The 17,717-nt window shown below is 51.0% G+C and overlaps 1 long non-coding RNA gene across 1 annotated transcript; it reads right to left on the bottom strand.

Moving 5' to 3' along the window:
• Positions 1 to 14,001: 14,001 nt before the first annotated feature.
• Positions 14,002 to 17,320, bottom strand: LOC134445345 (uncharacterized). The gene is made up of 3 exons (XR_010034231.1): positions 17,242 to 17,320; positions 14,788 to 14,944; positions 14,002 to 14,177 (listed from the first exon to the last, which is right to left on the bottom strand). It is a non-coding gene; the product is annotated as an uncharacterized LOC134445345 (long non-coding RNA).
• Positions 17,321 to 17,717: the final 397 nt, after the last annotated feature.

Genomic DNA, 17,717 nt, shown 5'->3' on the forward strand with positions numbered 1-17,717 from the left:
CTGACCCCCTTGGCTGAACCAAAATCTAGCATTTGGTGGGCCCCCTAGGTTGCAGTCATATCTGGCCTGAGATGGGGGGTCGAGGGGACCCCTATCTAGGCTCTGGAGGAGCCCCCTAGGCTACAGCCATATCCAGCCGGTGGTGGGGCCCCTATGCTGTTGGTGGTGGTGGTGGTTGTTAGGGGGAAGGCAAGGTTGCAGCCATATCTAGCCTCTAGGCTGCCCTGGGCTACAGCAATACCTAGACTGTGGTGGGGGGTAGGGTGTGCCTAAGCTGCAGCCATATCTAGCTAGTGGTGGGCCTCCTAGGGTGCATCCATATCTAGCCTGTGGTGGTGGTGGTGGGGGTCCTGTGATGGGGGGCCTCGGCTGCAGCTATGGTAGGGGCCCGTAGGGTGCAGGCAAGTTGGGTTTAAAACAGCCTGGGACCAGTATCTAGGCTGTGGTGGGTGTCCCTAGGCTGCAGCCATATCTAGCCCGTGGTGGGGCCCCTATCTTGCCTGTGGTGTGGGCCTTAGGCTGCAGCCATATCTAGCCTGTGGTGTGGGCCCCTAGGCTAGAGCCATATCAAGCCTGTGGTGGGGCCCCTAGGCTGCTCCCCTCGGCTGCATCCGTATCTAGCCTTTGGTGAGGACCCCTATCTAGGCTCTGGTGGGCCCCCCTAAGATGCAGCCATATCTAGCCTGTGGTGGCCTCCCTAGGTGATCTATATCTAGCCTGTGGTGGTGGTGGGGGCGGAAAGTTAGGTTGCAGCCATATCGAGGCTGTGGTGGGGGGCCTAGGCTGCAGCCATACCTAAGCAGTGGTTGGGGCCCCAAGGCTGCAGCTATATCTAGCCTGTTGTGGGGTCCTGTATACTGCCCTAGTCTACAGCAATACCTAGCCTGTGGTGGGGGCCCCTAGGCTGCAGCCATATCAAGGCTGTGGTGGGGTCCCCAAGGCTGCAGTCATATCCGGCCTCTGGGGGGCCTAGTTTGAAGGCATATCTAGCCTGTGGTGGGGGCCCCTAGGCAGCCCCAGGCTGCAGCCATATCTAGCCTGTGGTGGGGACCCCTAGGCTAAAGCCATACTTAGTGTGTGGGGAGGGGGGTTAGGCTGCAGTCATTTCTAGTCGGTGGTTGGGGCCCCTTATCCAGCCTGTGGTGGGGTCCCTAGGCTGCCTCCCTCGACTGCAGCCATATCTAGCTTTTGATGGGGGCCCCTAAGGTGCAGCCATATCCAGGCTGTGGTGGGGGCCCTAGACTGCATCCATATCTAGGCAGTGGTAGCCCCCCCCCCCCCCTTGGCTTCTGCAATATCTAGCCTGTGGTGTGCACGATCTAGCCTGTGGTGAGCTAGATATGGCTGCAGTCTTGGGGCCCCTACCACAGCCTAGTTATGGCTGCAGGCTAGGGCCCCCACCAGAGTCTAGATATGGCTGCAGGCTAGGGCCCCCACCAGAGTCTAGATATGGCTACAGCCTACGGGGCCAGCATAGGGGGCCCACCAAAGGCTGGATATGGCTGTAGCCTAAGGGCCCCCACCAGAGGCTGTATAGGGCCCCCTCACCACTAGCTAGATATCGCTATAGCCTTGGGGACCCAGGTCATTTTGACCCAAACTGCCTGCACCCGACTCGCCATGGGCGACCAGCCATTTGATATCATGCAGAACAGTTGACTAAAAAGGGGAGGTGCCACACCCTGCACCCACTCCTGCATGCTACCCCCCCCTACCAAAGGCTAGATATGGCTTCAGCCTAGGGGACCAGCATAGGGGCCCCACCACAGGCTGGATATGGCTGTAGCCTAGGGCCCCCCACCAGAGTCTAGATAGGGGTCGCCACCACAGACTATATATAGGCATAGGGCCCATACAGGCTAGATACCCCCCCCCACCACAGGCTACATATTGCTATAGTCTTGGGGCCCCCACCAGAGGCCAGATAGGGGCACCCCACCACAGGCTAGATATCGCTGTAAACTTGGGGCCCCCACCAGATGCCACATAGGGGTCTCCACCACAGGCTGGATAGGGCTGCAGCCTTGGGCCCCCTCAGGCTAGATAGGGGCACCCCACCACAGGCTATATATTGCTATAGTCTTGGGGTCCCCACCAGAGGCCAGATAGGTGCACCCCGCCACAGGCTAGATATCAATGTAAACTTGAGGCCCCAGCCACAGGCTAGAAATGGCTGCAGCCCAGGGTCCCCCACCACAGGCTAGATATGGCTGCAACCCAGGGGCCCCCACCACAGTCTAGATATGGCTGCAGCCCAGGGTCCCCCACCACACTTTAGATAGGGGCACTACACCACAGGCTAGCTATAGCTGTAGCCTTGGGGGCCCAACCACAGGCTAGATTGGACCCCCCACCACACACACACACACACACCACCACTACCACCACTGGCTGGATATGGCTGTAGCCTAGGGGCCCCCACCAGATGCTAAATAGGGGTCCCCACCACAGGCTAGATATGGCTGCAGCCTTGGGCCCCCACAGGCTAGATAGGGTCACCCCACCACAGGCTAGATATTGCTGTAGTCTTGGGCCCCCCACCCGAGGCTAGATATCACTTTAAACCAGGGGGCCCCACAAGAGGCTAGACATGGCTGCAGCCTAGAGGCCTCCCACCATAGGCTAGATAGTGCACCCCCACCAGAGGCTAGATATGGCTATAGTCTTGGGGGCCCCACCAGACACCAGATAGGGGCACCCCACCACAGGCTAGATATCGCTGTAAACTTGGGGCCCCCACCACAGGCTAGAAATGGCTGCAGCCTAGAGGCCTCCCACCATAGGCTAGATACCCCCCCCCCCACAGGCTAGATATGGCGGCAGCCTAAGGCCCCCCAGATGCTACATAGGGGCTCCCCACCACAGGCTAGATATTGCTGTAGCCTTAGGGCCCCCACTACAGGCTAGTTAGGGGCACCCCACCACAGGCTATATATTGCTATAGTCTTGGGGCCCCCACCGGAGGCCAGATAGGGGCACCCCCCCACAGGCTAGATATCGCTTTAAACTTGGGGCCCCATCATAGTCTAGAAATGGCTGCAGCCTAGAGACCTCCCACAATAGGCTAGATAGGGTCCCCCCACCACTGGCTAGATATGGCTGCAGCCTAGGGCCCCCCACCACAGGCTAGATATGGCTGCAACCCAGGGGCCCCCACCACACGTTAGATATGACTGCAGCCCAAGGGCCCCCACCCCAGGCTAGATAGGGGCAACCCACCACAGGTTAAATATAGCTGTAGCATTGGGGGCCCCACCACAGGCTAGATAGGACCCCCCCAACCCTAGGGGACCAGCATAGGGGTCCCCACCACAGGCTAGATATGGCTGCAGCCTAAGGCCCCCACAGGCTAGATAACCCCCCACACACACACCACCACCACCACAGGCTAGATTGTTGTAGCCTTGGGGCCCCCACCACAGGCTAGATATGGCTGCAGCCTAGGGCCCCCGCACCACAGACTAGAATACCCCCCACACACACACACACGCACCACTGGCTAGATATTGCTGTTGCCTTGGGGCCCCAGGTCATTTTAGTGCAGGCAGATTGGGATTAAAATGGCCTGGGGCCCCAAGGCAGGCAGGAGTAGGTGCAGGGTGTGGCATTTTAGTCGGCCACCTGAAATCATGCAGAACAGTTTACTACCACAACAAAAGGGAGCTGCCACACACCTACACCCACTCCTGCCTACTAACCCCCCCCCCCCCTCCACCCCCACCAAGGGCTAGATATGGCTATAGCCTAGGGGGCCAGCATAGGGGCCCCACCACAGGCTGGATAGAACCCCCCACCATAGGCTAGATATAGTTGTAGCCTAGGGCCCCCACCACCAGCTAGATATGGCTGTAGCCTAGGGCCCCCCACCATAGGCTAGATATAGTTGTAGCCTAGGGCCCCCACCACCAGCTAGATATGGCTGTAGCCTAGGGCCCACACCACTAACTGGATAGGGCCCCCACCATAGGCTAGATATAGTTGCAGCCTAGGGGCCTCCCACCACAGGCTAGATAGGGCCCTCTACCACAGGCTAGATATGGCTGCAACCCAGGGGCCCCCACCACAGGCTAAACAGGGGCAACCCACCACAGGCTAGATATAATTGTAGCATTGGGGGGCCCACCACAGGCTAGATAGGACCCCCTCACCACTGGTGGATACGGCTGCAGCCTTGGGCCCCCACCAGAGGCTAGATAGGGGCACCCCACCACAGGCTAGATATTGCTGTAAATTTGGGGCCCCCAACAGAGGCTAGATAGGGGCACCCCACCACAGGCTAGATATTGCTGTAAACTTGAGGCCCCCACCACAGGCTAGAAATGGCTGCAGCCTAGGGCCCCCCCACCACAGGCTAGAACCCCCCACTCCCCACCACCACAGGCTAGATAGGGGCACCCCACCACAGGCTAGATATTGCTGTAGCCTTGGGGACCCAACCACAGGCTAGATAGGGACTAGGCTGCAGCCTTATCTAGCGCAGGGATTCTTAACCATAGGGCCGCGGCCCAAAGTTGGGCCACGCTCACAAACTCCAGGGCCGCAGTCAACTTTCAGTTTTGCCCCATTGGGCCGCTTGGGCCGTGGGACCGCTTATCAAATAGACTACTAGTGTGCATCTTTTCCCTCAAACGCAACTCTGTCATAGTAACACAATGACCACACCATGCGTTTTTGTTGTTGGGGGGAGATTCATTAAGAACGAGACAGTAACACAGCCTGTGATGGTAACACCCTTTGCAGTGGGCTATTTGAAAAAAGAGAAATTACTAATATGGTTCCCAGCTGATTTGGCGACATCTTCTGGGTCCTACTATCCTCACGTTTTAGTAGTTAGGCTACTCAAAATAATTCTAGTTACTGAATCTTTATCCCTTATACAGTGAGTCCAATATGTATTTGATCCCTTGCTGATTTTGCCGGTTTGCCCACTAATAAAGACATGATCTGTCTATAAATTTATGATAATATGTATTCAAACATGGAGAGACAGAATATCAAAAAGAAATTCCAGAAAATAACTTAAAATAATATATTTTAATTTATTTGTTTTTAATTTAGGCCAATAAGTATTTGACCCCTCTAACTAAAGAAGATAAAGTGCTTTGTGGCAAAGCCCTAGTTGTCTAGCACTGAGGTTAGATGCTTCTTTTAGTTAATGACAATGTTTGTGCATATAGTAGAAAATATGTTTGCCCATTTTTCTTTGCACATTATCTCTAAAACATTAATAGTTTGTGGCTGTAGCTTGGCAAATGGGAGGTTCAGTTCTCTCCATAGAATTACTATAGGGTTAATATTTGGAGACTGTCTAGGCCACTTCACGACTTTAATATGCTTCTTATTGAGCCACTCCTTCGTTGCTTTGACTGTATGTTGTGTATTATTGTCATGTTGGGAGATCCAAAAATGGCCCACCCTTCAGTGTAGTGGTGGAGGGAAGGACGTTTGCACTCAGGATTGCACATCACATGTCTCCCTCCATCCATTCATTGACGATGTGAAGTTGTCCTGTGCCTTGGCCAGACAAACACCCTCAAACCATAATGATACCACTTTCATGCATGATGGTGAGGAGGGTGTTCTTGGGATCATAGACAGCGGTACTCTTTCTCAAAACACATTGAATTGTGATAATGCCAAACAGCTTGATTTTGGTTTCATCTGACTACAGCACCTCCTTATCATATCCTAAACCAGTCTGATGTCCGTTGGCAAACCTCAAGTGGGACTGCGCAGGTTCCTTCTGAAGTAGAGGTACCATGTGTGCACTACAGGATTTTAAACCTCTGTGGCATTAAGTGTTACCAGTAGTTTTCTCAGTGATTTTGGTCCCAGTAGCTTTGATATGATTGCCTAGTTCATCCCGTACAGCTATAGGGTGATTTCTTTCTGTTCTCATGATTATCAAATCCCTACAAAAGGTCAAATCTTGTATAGAACCCCAGACAGGCTGATGGATAGTCATTTTGTATTCCTCACATTTTGGAAGAAATGCATCAACAGCTGGGTCATTAATACGCAGTCTCTTTCTTGTGGCTTTGCAGCCCATTTAATCTTTGTTCAGGTCTAAAATCGTGTCCCTGATATCATTTGACCACTCTTTGGTCTTTCCCATGCTGGTGAGGTTGGAGTGTGACTGATTCATTCATACTATGGACTGATTCTGCTGATTCAATGTGTCTTTTATGCATGTTAGTATGTACAGGTGTCTTTAATTCAGATGACAAGTTGATCGGAAGTGCCCATCTGGTCTGTGGGCTCGGAACTGTAATCAGTTGGCAGGGGATCAAATACTTATTTTGCTCAATGAAATGGAAATAAATTAATATATATTCTCTTCAGTTAATTTCTGGATTTTCTTTTTGATATTCTGTCTCTCCATATTAGAATACATATTATCATAACATTTATTGACTGATCATGTCTTTGTTAGTAGGCAGACCAACAAAATCAGCAAGGGATCAAATACATATTGGACTCACTGTACTTGTGTGTCCCCAACATGACAGTCCTTTTTGGGTGAAATTTTGAGTGATACTGGAGAGTTTTCCGTCCGGTTCTGGAATTTCTCCTGTTCCCGCGCTGCGTTTCCACTTATATAGAAAAGTGTTTTGGGATTCACGATCAGAAGATTCATTACAAAGTGCAAGTCAAGAGCTGTCACGCAAACTTTGAGCTGTCAGAGAGGTATTCAACTTGTTAAACTGTGAGTGGATTTTATGAGTGAGATTAAATGAGGCCCTGGTAGGGGCCCCTAGGGTGCATCCATATCTAGCCTGTGGTGGTGGTGGTGGGGGTCCTGTGATGGGGGGCCTCGGCTGCAGCCATACCTAAGCTATGGTAGGGGCTCGTAGGGTGCAGGCAAGTTGGGTTTAAAACAGCCTGGGACCCCAAGGCTACAGCAATATCTAGCCAGTTTGGGGGGGGGGGCTATCTAGCCTCTGGTGGGGGGGGGGGGGGGTTGGCTGCACCAGTATCTAGCCTGTGGTGGGTGTCCCTAGGCTGCAGCCATATCTAGCTCGTGGTGGGGCCCTAGGCTGCAGCCATATCTAGCCTGTGGTGGGGCCCCTAGGCTGCTCCCCTCGGCTGCAGCCATATCTAGCCTTTGGTGGGGGCCCCTAAGCTGTAGCCATATCTAGGCTGTGTTGGGGGCCCTAGGCTGCAGCAATATCTAGCATTCGGGGGGCCCTATCTAGCCTGTGGTGTCGACCCTAGGCTACAGCCATATATAGCTGGTGGTGGGGCCCCCAAGTCTGCAGCCATATCTAGCCTCTCTGGGCCCTATATCTAGCCTGTGGTGGGGACCCCTATCTAGCATGTGGTGCTGGGCCCTAGGCTACAGCCATATCCATCCTTTGGTGGGTCCCCTAGGGGGGGATGTCTAGCCTCTGGTGGGGGGGGGGGGGGGGGGGGGCTTGGCTGCAACAGTATCTAGCCAGTGGTGGGGCCCCTATCTTGCCTGTGGTGTGGGCCCTAGGCTGCAGCCATGTCTAGCATGTGGTGTGGGCCCCTAGGCAAGAGCCATATCCATCCTTTGGTGGGGCCCCTAGGCTGCTCCCCTCGGCTGCAGCCATATCTAGCCTTTGGTGGGGGCCCCTAAGCTGCAGCCATATCTAGGCTGTGTTGGGGGCCCTAGGCTGCAGTCATATCTAGCATCCGGGGGCCCCTATCTAGCCTGTGGTGTGGACCCTAGGCTACAGCCATATCTTGCTGGTGGTGGGGGCCCCAAGGCTAAACCATATCTAGCCTCTCTGGACCCTAGGCTGCAGCCATATCTAGCCTGTGGTGGGGACCCCTATCTAGCCTGTGATGGGGTCCCCTAGGCTACAGCCATATCCAGCCTGTGGTGGGCCCCCTAGGCTGCCCCCCTCGGCTGCAGCCATATCTAGCCTTTGGTGGGGGTACCTAAGCTGCAGCCATATCTAGGCTGTGGTGGGGGGCCCAATCTAGGCTGCTGTAGGGGCCCCAAGGCTGCAGCCATATCTAACCTGTGTTGGGGACCCCTTTCTATGCTCTGGTGGGGGCCCCTAGGCTACGGCCATATCCAGCCTGTGGTGGCCTCCCTAGGTGATCTATATCTAGCCTGTGGTGGTGGTGGGGGCGGAAAGTTAGGTTGCAGCCATATCTAGCCTGTGGTGGGGGGCCTAGGCTGCAGCCATACCTAAGCAGTGGTTGGGGCCCCAAGGCTGCTGTTATATCTAGTCTGTTGTGGGTCCCTCTATGCTGCCCTAGGCTACAGCAATACCTAGCCTGTGGTGGGGGGCCCTAAGCTGCAGCCATATCTAGGCTGTGGTGGGGTCCCCAAGGATGCAGTCATATCTGGCCTCTGGGGGGCCTAGGCTGAAGTCATATCTAGCCTGTGGTGGGGGCCCCTAGGCTGCAGCCATATCTAGCCTGTTCTGGGGGACCCTAGTCTTCTGCCATGTCTAGCCTGTGGTGCCCCCCTTAGGCAGCCCCAGGCTGCAGCCATATCTAGCCTGTGGTGGGGACCCCTAGGCTAAAGCCATACTTAGTCTGTGGGGAGGGGGGGTAGGCTGCAGCCATATCTAGCCGGTGGTTTGGGCCCCTTGGCTGCAACCATATCTAGCCTGTTGTGGGCCCCCCTTGGCTTCTGCAATATCTAGCCTGTGGTGTGCACGATCTAGCCTGTGGTGAGCTAGATATGGCTGCAGTCTTGGGGCCCCTACCAGAGTCTAGATATGGCTGCAGCCTCGGGGACCCCACCAAAGGCTAGATATGGCTACAGCATACGGGGTCAAAATAGGGGCCCCACCAAAGGCTGGATATGGCTGTAGCCTTGGGGGCCACACCACAGGCTAGATAGCCCCCCCCCACCACCGGCTAGATATCGCTGTAGCCTTGGGGACCCAGGCCATTTTAACCCGAACTGCCTGCACCGTACGGGCCATGGGCGACCAGCCACCTGATATCATGCAGAACAGTTGACTCCTACTAAAAGGGGAGTTGCCACACCCTGCACCCAATCCTACCTGCTACCCCCCCTTCCGCCGCCCCCACCAGAGGCTAGATATGGCTGCAGTCTAGGGGACCAGCATAGGGGCCCCACCACAGGCTGGATATTCCTGTAGCCTAGGGCCCCCCACCAGTCTAGATAGGGGTCGCCACCACAGACTATATATAGGCATAGGGGCCCCACCACAGGCTACATATTGCTATAGTCTTGGGGCCCCCACTAGAGGCCAGATAGGGGCACCCCACCAAAGGCTAGACATCGCTGTAAACTTGGGGCCCCCACCACAGGCTAGAAATGGCTGCAGCCTAGAGACCTCCCACAATAGGCTAGATAGGGTCCCCCCACCACTGGCTAGATATTACAGTAGCCTTGGGGCCCAGGCCGTTTTAATCCCAACTTGCCTGCACCCTACGCGCCATGGGCGACCAGCCACCTGAAATCAGGCAAAACAGTTAACTCTCACAAAAAAGGGGAGGCGCCACACCCCTGGGGGGGCTTGGCTGAACCAGTATCTAGCCTTTGGTGGGGGCCCCTTGGCTACAGCCATATCAAGCCTGTGGTGGGGGCCCTAGACTGCAGCCATATCTAGCCTGTGGTGGGGACCCCTATCTAGGCTCTCGTGGGGGGTCCTAAGCTACAGCCATATCTAGCCTTTGGTGGGGGCCCCTAGGCTGCAGCCATATCTAGCCTGTTTTGGGGGGCCCTAGGCTAGAGTCATAACCAGCCTATAGTGGTGCCCCAGCCTGCCCCCCTAGGCTGCAGCCATATGTAGCCTTTGGTGGGGCCCCTAGGCTGCAGCCATATCTAGCCTGGGGTGGGGGGCCAAGGCTGCAGCCATATCTAGCCAATGGTGGGGACCCCTTGGCTACAGCCATATCCAGCCTGTGGTGGGGTCCCTATGCTTGCTCCCTAGGCTGCAGCCATATCTAGCCTGTGGTGGTGGTGGTGGTGAGGGGGGGCAAGGCTGCAGCCATATCTAGCCTGTGGTGGGGGCCTCTATGCTGCCCCAGGCTACAGCAATACCTAGGCTGTGGTGGGCCCCCATAAGCTGCAGCCACATCTAGGCTATAGTGGGGCCCCCAAGGCTGCAGCCATATCTGGCCTCTGGGTGGCCTAGGTTGCAGCCATAAATAGCCTGTTGTGGGGGCCCCTTGGCTTCTGCCATATCTAGCTTGTGGTGAGCACGATACAGCCTGTGGTGAGCTAGATATGGCTGCAGCCTTGGGGCCCCTACCACAGCCTAGATATGGCCGCAGCCTAGCGGCCCCCACAACAGGCTAGTTGGGGCCCCCCACCACAGGCTAGAATACCCCCCCCCCACACACACACCACACACACACCACCACAGGCTAGATTGTTGTAGCCTTGGGGCCCCAGGTCATTTTAGTGCAGGCAGGTTGGGATTAAAATGACCTGGGGCCACAAGGCAGGCAGGACTGGGTGCAGGGTGTGGCACCTCCCCTTTTTAGTCGGCCACCTGAAATCATACAGAACAGTTGACTACCACAACAAAGGGGAGGTGCCACACCCCTGCACCCACTCCTGCCTACTAACCCCCTACTCCACCCCCACCAAAGGCTAGATATGGCTATAGCCTAGGGGGCCAGCATAGGGGCCCCACCACAGGCTGGATAGAGCCCCCCACCATAGGCTAGATATAGTTGTAGCCTAGGGCCCCCACCACAGGCTGGATAGAGCCCCCCACCATAGGCTAGATATAGTTGTAGCCTAGGGCCCCCACCACCAGCTAGATATGGCTGTAGCCTAGGGCCCACACCACTAACTGGATAGGGCCCCCACCATAGGCTAGATATAGTTGCAGCCTAGGGCTCCCCAGCAAAGGCTAGATATGGCTGCAGCCTAGGGGCCTCCCACCACAGGCTAGATAGGGCCCTCTACCACAGGCTAGATATGGCTGCAACCCAGGGGGATCCAAATTATTACAATGTGAAGCCAAATGGATTTTTTATATGCAAACATTGTCTCCCAATATATAGACACAGCATGATACAAAAGTCTAATCTGTTTTGCTGTGATTGTGATTGAGCACATGATCTACTGTTTTTTAAACAATTGTTAATCATTGTCATCTCTCCATACAGCAACTGAATCACCCATCATTGAATACGTGTCCTGATTGGCTATTCCTAACTGATTGCCTCCTGACTTCTGATGTCACTTCCTTTTTAAACCTATGTGAATGTTTGTTCTGTTTTTTTTTGCACTGAGGATGGGATCACCTGAAACGTTTGCACCTTTATACTGCACGGCATATTGTGAGATCATTAAAAACCCACTTTATTTGGGCATCTCTTTTCAAGTCTTTTTTGAGTGCGAGCTCCAGACTCTCTGACTTTGCATTACTCCATATTCCAAGCCAACGCACCACCACATTACTAAAGTCACATTGAAAGGCGCAGGCCCTCTTTTTGATTTTTTTTGCAACCCAGGGGCCCCCACCACAGGCTAAACAGGGGCAACCCACCACAGGCTAGATATAATTGTAGCATTGGGGGGCCCACCACAGGCTAGATAGGACCCCCTCACCACTGGTGGATACGGCTGCAGCCTTGGGCCCCCACCAGAGGCTAGATAGGGGCACCCCACCACAGGCTAGATATTGCTGCAGCCTAGGGCCCCCCCACCACAGGCTAGAACCCCCCACTCCCCACCACCACAGGCTAGATATGGCTGCAGCCTTGGGCCCCCACAGGCTAGATAGGGTCACCCCACCACAGGCTAGATATTGCTGTAAATGTGGGGTCCCCAACACAGGCCAGCTAGGGGCACCCCACCACAGGCTAGATATTGCTGTAGCCTTGGGATCCCAGGCCATTTTAATCCCAACTTGCCTGCAACCTATGGGCGACCAGCCACCTGAAATCATGCAGAACAGTTGACTCCCACTAAAAAGGGGAGGTGCCACACCCCTGCACCCACTCCTGCCTGCTACCCCCCCCCCCACAAACACTAGATATGGCTGCAGCCTAGGGGGCCAGCATAGGGGCCCCACCACAGGCTGGATATGGCTGTAGCCTAGTGGCCCCCACCAGAGGCTAGATAGGGGTCCCCACCACAGGCTAAATATGGCTGCAGCCTTGGGGGCCCCACCACCAGCTAGATATGGCTGCAGCTTAGGGCCCACACTACAAACTGGATAGGGCCCCCCACCACAGGCTCGATATGGTTGCAGCCTAGGGGCCCCCACCACAGGCTATATATGGCTGCAGCCTAGGGGCCTCCCACCACAGGCTAGATAGGGCCCCACACCACAGGCTATATATGGTTGAAGCCTAGGGGCCTCCACCACAGGCTAGACATGGCTACAGCCGAAGGGCCCCAACCACAAGCTAGATATAGCTGTATCCTTGGGGACCCCACCACAGGCTAGATAGGACCCCCACCCCTACCCCCAGGCTGCAGCCATATCTAGCTCTGTGTGTGTGTGTGTGTGTGTGTGTGGGGGGGGGTAGCAGGCAGGAGTGGGTAGCAGGCAGGAGTGGGTGCAGGGGTGTGGCGCCTCCCCTTTTAGTAGGAGTCAAATGTTCTGCATGATTTCAGGTGGCTGGTCGCCCATGGCGCATAGGGTGCAGGCAAGTTGGGATTAAAATGGCCTGGGGCCCCAAGGCTACAGCAATGTCTAGCCCAGCCATTCTCAAACTTCAGAACACCAAGGCCCACTTTGAAATGTGAAAAAATTCTGGGGCCCACCAAACCAAATAGCCCAATATAATATGATACAATATAATGTAATATAATATTGTTATGGTGAATAATGAGTTATTTGCAGAAAGTTATGGCCACTGATGGGTATCAGTAAGAACACACACTTGCTCAAAGGTTTTTTGGGGTCTTATTATACATAATGTTCTAATGTTCTATAACTAAGGAGAAAATGTATTACTTAATATGAAATTAGCATGAAACAAGCCAGCATCCACAGCTCAGAAAAATATGCATTAGCCTGACATATATTAAACCTCACTAAATGCTCCATTAATATAGGAAGCCTATTGTAGCAAGTTCAAACGGCAATGTTTCCCCTCAAAATCGACTACAAAATGATTTCAAATATACATTTTACACATACATCAACACCATAAGCATGAAATACACAAAATCACGACGGCAGATAGAAAATCTAGCGTGTGAGTGGATTTTATGAGTGAGATTAAATGAGATTAACATTAGCATTAATTAATATAGGGCTATTCCTTGTGGAAAAAATACTTCAGTAATAACCTATTTATTTATAATTTATATCAATACTATAAGCCTATATTATATTATCATAATATAATATAATATAATATAATATAATATAATATAATATAATATAATATAATATAATATAATGTAATGTAATGTAATTTAATGTAATATAGCCTAATATAATGTAATACTGTAGGTCTATAATAATATCTTACATGGGTAATATGGGCCCCGGGACACTGTGCCCGGGAAAAAATGGGCCTCGAATATATTTATATAAAATACGTTTACCTCACACAACACGGAGAAACCTGCTGCTTTCCGGTTATTAATTCTGACGTTCATATTCCATAAAGGGGAGTTCATATCCGTGTATGTCCCAAATCCTCCGTTTCTGTCACGAGTTAAACGATGCTGTTTATTCTCCTGGCCCGGCCCTGCACTACAGCCATATGCACAACAGTTTGTCATAATAATAATGTAATAATATTATAGTGAAGCGTTATTTTTTATAGGCCTATCTGTTAATGCTCATTAATGGGAGCGTGGGGAATGAAAATGGCGTCCATAAAACATGTGACCAGCCCAGATCAAATCAAAATAGCGGGATAGCTCGAACGTTCGAAACCATAGTTGGCCAGACTCTCTCTATATACGGCTCTGGCATCTACGTGTGTGTGTGTGTGTGTGTGTGTGTGTGTGTGTGTGTGTGTGTGTGTGTGTGCGTGCGTGCACCAGTTTCTTGACATCCAGCATCCTCCTCCTCCTATTTCTCCTCCTCCTCCTCCTCCTCCTCCTCCACCACCTCCCACAGGTCCAGCATGTCGAGGCGGCCGCTCCAGGTCCAGCTGTAGGTGCTGCAGGCCTCGGGAAAGGTGGGGAGGCACAGGAAGTCTGGGTAGCGGCTCAGCAATGACGCCCACGAGTGCAGCGCCTCCTAACGCTTGGAGGCCGTCAGGGTGCACAGGCACACACTCAGCCCTGCGCCTGCCTGAACAGCAGAGGAGAGGAGATGAGAGAGGAGAGGAGGAGAGGAGGAGAGGTGGAGAGAGGAGAGAAGAGTAGGGGAGAGGATAGGGGAAGAGGGGAGAGAAGAAGAGAGGGAAGGAGAGGAGGGGAGAGGAGATGAGAGGGGAAAAGAGGAGGGGAGGAGGGGAGAGAAGAGGAGATGAAAGGAGAGGAGGGGAGAAGAGGAGAGGTGGAGAGAGGAGAGAAGAGGTGGAGAGAGGAGAGGGCATGAGAGGAGGAATAAAAATACAACAAAGGAGAGGAGAGGAGAGAATAGAGGAGGAGAGGAAGGAGAGGAGAGTGTGTTGGAGAGAAGAGAAGAGGAGAGGTTAGGGAAGGAGAAGAGAGGAGTGGAGAGGAGAGATGAATAATGTAAAAATAATACATGAAAATAATACATGAAAAAGAATTCTGAATTAAATCATTCTGTGGAGTTTACATTGCACTTTCATTTAATTCTGAATTGTGAAGTGTGAAGCATGAAAAGCAATACACATTTTTTTTTAAATGGCTATGATGTGATTGTTTGTGTGTGTGTGCGTGTGTGTGCATGTGTGTGTGTATGTGTGCGCACGCGTGCATGCGTGTGTTACCTGTCTGATGTAACTTTGCATCTGCAGGGTCTTTGTGTCTTGGTGAACTTGACATGGTGCATCTTGGGAGAGACGAGGGTCCTGAGGGTCCTGAGGGTCCGGTAGTTCTCCCTCAGGTACGGCTTAATGGAGTATGGGCTGTCATTGTTGCCTTGCACTGAATATCAAGAAGAGAGGGACAGGACATTATATGAAGAGCTTCATCGCAAAATGACTTTGTATATTCATTTTGGAATATTTTGGGAAACTGACATTTTTGTATGGGAGCTTTGTATGGGCTGTCATTGTTCCCTTGAATTGAACATTATAAGAGAGGTGAAGGAGTAGGTAGGTTAAAGGCCACACATAAAAAAATGTCTGCCCTGGGAGCAGGACAACTAAATGATTTCACCAAGGGGTATCCAATAACTAGTTATAAGTGCAATAAATAATTGGATAAGCTTACTCCTTGGTGAAATCAGCGTTACGCGCACTGGCAAGGTTAGAATACTTCACTTAGAGCAACACAAGTAGTCACAGGCATCAGGCACTCCAAGTTACTTCACACAGTACAAAAATCGGGGTTGTGAATGTTTCAGAGTAAATTTAATAAATCACACTGTGTCAAATTCCAATATGGAGTCAAAAAGTCCGGAGATGGACAGAGTAATTTCAAGCCATACACTTCTAGTGTATCATACTCTTCAAGTTACTTCACAGTGCAAAATGTTGTGTCAAATGTTTCAGTGTAAACTTGATGAACACCTAGCGTATTAACAACATTGTGGAGAGTCAAATTCCACCAGATGTCAGGATAAAAGATGGCCAGAGTAATTTCAAGCCGTACACTTCAATTGTACAAACCCCAACTCCGGTGAAGTTGGGACGTTTGGTAAACAGTGAATAAAATCAAAATGCTATCATTTTCAAAACATTCAATCTATTCATTAGATGGAGAATAGTGAAAAGACAACATGTTAAGTGTTAAAACCGAGAAAAAATATTGTTTTGGGGGACATATGTACTCATTTCTAATTTGATAAATGCAACACGTCTCAAATAATTTGGGACGGGGATCAGTGAAATTTAGTAAACATCCAAATAAGATAAAACAACAAAGAAGAACATTTCAAAATGAATTGTACTGACGGACAATATAGGTGTCAAGGTCACAGAGAGGCTGAGTCACTAGAATTAAAGATGCAAAGGGAATAAATACCATAGTTATTACATACATTTTTGAATTCCCTGTGATTTACCACGATTGAGTGTATATAAGACATATTTTTGTTACTAAAATCATTGTATAGGTTCATGACATCATGAAATATATATTGGCTGTAGTCTCACTCTAGCACTCCAGGAATTAGAGCTATTGAAAATTGACCATATTAAGAATGCTTAATGCGTGCAAATGATACAGGGGTGTAACATTCTCCTAAGCACCTGAGCTCACTTGAAATAGACCCAGAAGACATGGGAAACTGTCCTTTGCTTACAGAAGTCGGCAGAAGTTGTAGAAGTCCATTCTTTTTGACAATAATAGAGCATTGCACATCCTGTGCTACAGTGAAAATGGACCATCCAACTTGTGTTAGTGCTAGCTTCAAAAGTCAGCCTCCATGATGGCATGCGGGTGCAGTAGTGCATTGGTTAAGATGATCTCACTCATCTGTAGAGTTAAATACAGTGCTGAATGGTATAAATGGGTTTTAAACAGCATGAAAAGCCACTCATGCATTATATTTTGAAGGGAGATCTTCGATTACTGCCACATAGTAAAGTCAAATTGCATTCTCTACTATGTTTTAACAGTTTGGCTCCATCAAAGGACCAGCANGTGATAAAATGGTGGGCTTTTGGTCAAGAACTGTCACACTGTAAGCACTACAGAAAGGAAAACATTGCAAGAGAAGGCCTAGAGACACTATAAAGTCAGGTCAAGTCATATTTATTGGCATAGCCCATTTCATACACAGAAAGAGCGACCAAAGGAGGGCAAAAAATAAAACAATTGCAGAACTGTGACAAGATGTGTTATTGAAACGCTTCTTAATACTGCTCCACCCAATTGAGTGCAATGCAGTGTTTTTTTGTTGTATGCTTCCTTGACATTTTGAGTCCAAAAGATGATGGATATGGTAAAAACGGCAGGATTTGTATGTTTCACAAGGCCAAAATATGTCCATGTTTGTCATTTCTCACAATGTGTGCAACATCTCTTGTCATAAGGCTTTCTTTTACAAAAAGTGATATAGGCCTATGATTCAATCATCATCGTCCAATGAAGCTACAAAATTACAGCAGTGTAAGTGCAATGAATGCAGTGTTTTAAATACACATACAATACAAAGTAGACCATACTGCATAACACTGAACTTTGTGTTTCGGACCTGTAAACACAGACAGCAATGCTGCGCAGACAACGTGCAAGTAAAAAGCAGTGTCTATTTATTACAAAAATGCCCCGCTTACCTGTGTATGTTTAGATGACATGATCAGGCACTTTTAGCTTGGTGTTGTGACTTGTAAATGGCACGGACCCCAGCCTGGCGCGCCCGGACGATGAAAAATGGAGGCCGATAGTGGAGAGGGCCAGGCAAGACTGACAAGATGACAGTTCGGGGGGACACAAACAAGATTAGAATTCTGGGCGTCACAAACGATGGCGCGTCATTACCAAATTGATCATTTCTGCGTCATCAACGGCGCAACCTCTTGAACCCACAAAAACCACTGAGATGGGCGCGCTATCAGCAGATGGCAGTGGAATCACTGTGTAATCGAAGAATTGAAATCATTATGAAAGACGGCGACACGCTAGGCCTACATTTCTAACGGAGTAGTTGGCTGAACACAATCCTTGTCACTGTGTTTGGGGAATACATTTGGTAATAAACAACCTAAAACCACATAAGCAATTCAAAGTTTTGCGGGTTAATCCAATATGT

The sequence above is a fragment of the Engraulis encrasicolus genome, chromosome 3 (assembly GCF_034702125.1).
Source record: "Engraulis encrasicolus isolate BLACKSEA-1 chromosome 3, IST_EnEncr_1.0, whole genome shotgun sequence".
Classification (NCBI taxonomy): domain Eukaryota; kingdom Metazoa; phylum Chordata; class Actinopteri; order Clupeiformes; family Engraulidae; genus Engraulis; species Engraulis encrasicolus.